Genomic DNA, 5,909 nt, shown 5'->3' with positions numbered 1-5,909 from the left:
ATTAGAGCTGCTCTTTTCTCTAATTCAATGTTCTGTTAATGCACCGAGCAAAATACTGTGTGTGTGTGTGTGTGTGTGTTACTTTGCCCTTCAAATAATCATTCTTATTAAAGCAGATGTATATGTGTTTGTGAGAGTAGTACAGATTATGTGTAACTTTTATATAAATGAAATCATGCTTTGTAATTTGTTACAAAATTATTTTCTTTACTCAATACATTTTAGTAAGTGCTCAGAGTACTGATATTTAAATTATGTCTAATTTTTATAATCATAAATACTGGAAAAGTGAATGTTCATTTATAACTTTTCTTTGGTTTATGCATTTGGAATTCGAGGAAATGGATGATGCTGGAACTTGGATTTGTAAGTTGTGTGATAGACACAATATTGATTTTTTTAAGATTTATTTTTTTATTGAAAAGACAGATACACAGAGAGGAGGAGAGACAGAGAGGAAGATCTTCCATCTGATGACTCACTTCCCAGTGGGAGCACTGGAAGGAGCTGAGTCGATCCAAGCCAGGAGCTTCTTCTAGGTCTCCCAGGCGGGTGCAGGGTCCCAAGACTTTGGGCCGTCCTCGATTGCTTTCCCAGGCCACAAGCAGGGAGCTGGATGGAAATTGGGCTGCCAGGATTAGAACAGGTGTCCATATGGGATCCCAGTGCGTTCAAGGCGAGGACTTTAGCTTCTAGGCTACTGCACCAGGCCTTTCACTGCTTTCAGTTATATTATCAGGAAGCAGAAATTGGAGCCAAAGTTGAGATTTGGATCGAGCCATTTAAGTGTAGATGTGATAGTATGAACCAGTGGATTAACCGCTGTGCCAAGTATCTGCTCCCTTCTTCCTGCTTTCAACTTATGCTTTTTATTTCTAGTCCTTAGGTTTTTTGCTCCCTACCTTCTCATTCCTCTCTATCATAAAGGAATCCTGAAGATGTCCTTGTCAACTAATCTATTTATACTCTTTCATTTTATACTCAATTTGTTTCTGTTTACACTGAAGCATTTTGATATGCATAAGCAAGATATAAATGCTATGTAAATTTAATAAAAACATCCCTATTAAATTTTCAATTTTTCCTGGTTGTATTAGCATTTATATCTGAGTGAATAACATTTTAGTTAATAATATTTCTTCTAAAATTTTGTTAGCTTTTTCCTTCCAACTCTTTCTCTGATTAAAATTTTCTTCATTTAAATTTTCTTCTTAGAGAGATGGACATCTCTAGAAAATAAGCTTTCTTAGTCTTGTTATTCAAAAAGGATCTCTGTTTTGGCCTCACAATTAAATGATTCTGGAATGGTAGTTATTTTTCTATGTATTCAAATATGCTATATTATTATTTCATAGTCTTTACTAATAAATATTACATTGGACACTCCTGTTAGATATTTTTACTAAAAATATATGTCTTTTCATCTTCTACAGTTTCATTAAGAAATGCATTAATTTCTTCAATTTTATTTGAGATTCAGTATTCTGTAGTCTGAGGATTTATACATTCATCCAACTTTTAGAAAATCTCACTGATTTTGTCTTTGATCAAAGTAATCATTTCCGGCGCTTGCAACTAAAGTCCTCCCATTGCACGCGCCAATATCACACATGGGTGCCAGTTCCTGTCCTGGTGGCCATCTTCCCATCCAGCTCCTGCTTGTGGCCTGGGAAAGCAGTCGGGGACAGCCCAAAGCCTTGGGACACTGCAACTGCATGGGAGACCTGGAAGAAGTTCCTGGTTCTAATCCTGGCAGCTCAATTCCCATCCAGCTCCCTGCTTGTGGCCTGGGAAAGCAATGGAAGATGGCCCAAAGCCTTGGGACCCTGCACCTGCGTGGGAGACCCAGAAGAGGTTCCAGGCTCCTAGCTTTGGCTCGGCTCAGCACCGGCCGTTGCGGTCAAATGGTGAGTGAATCATCAGAAAAAGATCTTCCCCTCTGTCTCTCCTCCTCTCTGTATAGCTGACTTTCCAATAAAAATAATTGTAAAAAAAGTTTAAAAAATAACCATTCCCAGAATTTCCATAAGCTTTCCATACATTTGAAAAATGCCCATCTTACATATCTCACATTTTTCATTTTCGTGGTTTCATTTCCATAATCTTCTATGCAATTCCATAATTTCTTTACATTTTAACTCTTTGTAGTTGCTCAGATTGTGAAATATGACAGGTTGAAAAGACTGCAGAAGTCATAAAACATTCATAGAACACATTGTTCCATGAATATCTGCATTAAACTTCCTTCATTGTTGAACATTCTCCTACACTGGTTTTGTACAGCCCATTGGTTAAGAATATTTATGATATTTAATGAAAAACTGAGAAGAAAAATATTCAAGATGAAGGAAAATGAAAAGGAGTAGGGGCAGAAGATAGAGAGGGAGAAGGAGAAAGAAGAAATAGACACAGCATTGTAAATATTAACTTTTAAATTCTTTATTTTGACAAGTGTAAGCTTACACTGAAATAAATTGAGTTGCTTTAATTGCAATATATTGAGAAAATATAGTATACTTGTGATACTCTGTCCTAGAATGCTCAGCTGGTATCAGTTCAAAAAGAATGCTAAACAATCTTGGCTTAAATTCCTTAATTTATTGTTTAAAATTGTCATGGTAATGAAAGATAATTTATTTAAGTCTTAAGAGTTGATCCAAATTACGGGCCCAGTGGCGTGGCCTAGTGGCTAAAGTCCTCGCCTTGAAAGCCCCGGGGTCCCATATGGGTGCCGGTTCTAATCCCGGCAGCTCCACTTCCCATCCAGCTCCCTGCTTGTGGCCTGGGAAAGCAGTTGAGGACGGCCCAATGCATTGGGACACTGCACCCGCGTGGGAGACCCGGAAGAGGTTCCAGGTTCCCGGCTTTGGATCAGCATGCATTGGCCCGTTGCGGCTCACTTGGGGAGTGAATCATCAGACGGAAGATCTTCCTCTCTTTCTCTCCTCCTCTGTGTATATCTGGCTGTAATGAAGAAATGAATAAATCTTAAAAAAAAAAAGAGTTGATCCAAATTAAAGGACATTAGAGATTTGTGATAACTAAGTTCAACAGGATAAAACACCAGGCCAGAAATGATTATCAGAAACTATTGGGACTTCCGGCAAAATCTGAATGGGGTCCATGAATTGGATGGTAATGTTCAATTATTTGGATGTATGGTGAGAAGATGTATTTACTTGGGAAAAATATACACTGGAATTTTATGACAATTGATATGACTGCAACTTTTTCTCAATTCAGAAAAATTATTAATTTAATGTCTATACATTATATTGAGAGATGGAAATAAATGGAGCAAATCTGGTCATTGACATTCCTCACTGTTGGTTTTGGCTGTACTTAGCATGGACATGGTCATTTTGTACAATTTGGGGAATTAACTGGGTTACGGATTCCCTCTCTCTTTCATTCACTTTCTTTTGTCACTCTGACTTTCAAATAATATATATTTTTTAATTTTTAAAATGTTTTAAATAACTAAAAATATTAAAACTACAAATTATTATTACAATCTGTATTAATTTAGTTAATACTATAACAATTTCAGTTGTAGTTCAATATATAGATAAGTTCATGTAAGAATGAGATTTCGGAAAACTCTACTATTGAAATATCATGTTTGGGTAGTCTGTGTTATGGTGTTCGTAGTAAAGCTGCCTCAAGCAGTGCTATCCTCTCATATAGGCAGAAGCTCAAGACTTGGCTGCTCCACTTTTGATCCAGCTCCCTGCTATGCTGCTAGGAAAGCAGAATAGGGATCGAGTGCTTGGATGCCCTACACCCATGTGGCAGACCAGGAATAATTTCCTGGACCCTAGCTTTGGCCTGCCCTAGCTTGCACTATCTTGGCCATTTGGGGAGTGAATTAGGGGCTGGAAAATCTCTCTCTCTCTCTCTCTCTCTCTCTCTTTGTAACTATTCTTTTCAAAGAAATAAATGTTTAAAAATAAGTGAAAAATTACATCTCTAATTTCAGTCACACTGCTTCTTTCTGACTCTCTTATAATCAATACTTACTAGAGACATGCTTAAATAAATTAGCATGTCCATCTCGCCCTCACACACACACACACACACACACACACATATATACACTAATATATTAGACTCCATAATATTCTTTCATTATAATTATCAGAATGCTAATTGACAATTTTAATTATCCCTAAAATTAAAAATATAAGTTTCATTGATAATAAACTTTTCCATTTCTCAACTAATATTAAAACTGGGTCACATTAATTTTGCTTATAATGAGCTTGAATGGCCAACTTAAATTATGTAACTAAAATGTTAAGCAGATTAAACAAAAGGCTGTCATTGGAAATTAAGCACCCACAATGAGGTATTTGCAATGTGAATATATTTTTGCAGCCTTGAAATATTTAAATATTTCAACCCATCATTCTTCTTGAATCATCATAACTTAAATTTTCCTTGTTATTAATGCATAAGTATTTTCTCTTAAGAGTACCTTGAAATTTCACAGAAAATTAAATTAAAAGATGCTTACTTTGTTACAATTTTTAAGTGCATGATACAGAAAATTAGTGGACAATATACATTTTTAAATAATGCAAAGATTTCCAAAATTTCTGCACCAAAACAAACTTACCATTTAAGCTCAAACTAGGAACTAGAGTTATCTTTATGACACTAGAGTTTGTATTATTAACAATTATATTATTAGATAGAAATGCTTTTTGCATTTCTAATACAAATCATTTCAGTTGAGTCCTGGGAACTGTCCTAAGCAATTCAAAACTTCTTATGTCATTATTTCACTTATAAAATGAGGCAGCTGAAGTGCATATACAAGAACCTTGAAAATTACCACATAGCAGAAGTTTAACCAGTAAAAAGTAACCATTCCTTAGCCCTTCCACATCCTGTGATTCAGTCTCTGGACATATAAAAATCATGTCCTATCCATAACCTCTACAAATAAATAACAAATATAAACTAATATCTGCAATATACCAAATGCCTGACAATCTGGGTGCTGTATATCTACTTGTCTATGATATTCATGTCATCTTCCCATAACTGATGCAGTGGTTATAGGTGGATAAATAGACCTACTGAGATAAGCCGTCAAATGAAAGAATGCTTGATAAAAACTTATACACAAGTTCACATATTTTTTATTTACCCTGACTTAATAATTCTACATTGTAAATATATCTTTGCATTCCACAATTATATAAAGTTGTCCCTTAAAAATAATCTGCGGTGTAGGGCCCAAGGACTTGGGCCATCCTCTGCTGCTTTCCCAGGCCATAAATAAGGAACTGGATCAGAAGTGAAGCAGCTGGGATGTGAATTGATATCCATATGGGATACCAGCACTGCTGAGGGAGAATTAGCCAGCTCTGAGATTTGGGAATCTTTATTTCTGTTCCAAATGCCTGCCCCAGGTGTTCCACTTTTAATCCCTAATAATGACATCAAATACATATTTTCCAACGTTGATTCCACTCTGGGGAAATTTCTCTAACTTAAACTCTGCCTTTCAAATAACAAACAAATAATTCTTTTTAAAAATCCATTGTTTGATTATCATTATCTGTTGGCTAATACTGCTACTGCCATGACCCATTGAGCTTTCACCTTTGGACTACTATTAATCATTCTTGTCTTCCCATCACTGCCTTCCCTTCTTCTCTATTCTCCCTTCCATTCTTCCTCTCTGATTTATACATTTTTTTTATTTCCTATTCTCTCTTTATCCTCCCTTTATTTCCTTGTCTTTGTTTTCCACACTAAATTCACAGCATTAACTGCACATAGACATCACAAGTCTTAAATACTGTCACTTCGACACTATTCAATGTATTCTAATTCATAATATGCTTGATTGAGTTCAGGCATCTCCACTGAGAAACATCCTCAGGTGACTTGAGTAA

This window comes from Ochotona princeps, chromosome X (genome assembly GCF_030435755.1).
Source record: "Ochotona princeps isolate mOchPri1 chromosome X, mOchPri1.hap1, whole genome shotgun sequence".
In the NCBI taxonomy this organism is placed as follows: Eukaryota; Metazoa; Chordata; class Mammalia; order Lagomorpha; family Ochotonidae; genus Ochotona; species Ochotona princeps.
This window is presented reverse-complemented; position numbering follows the sequence as displayed.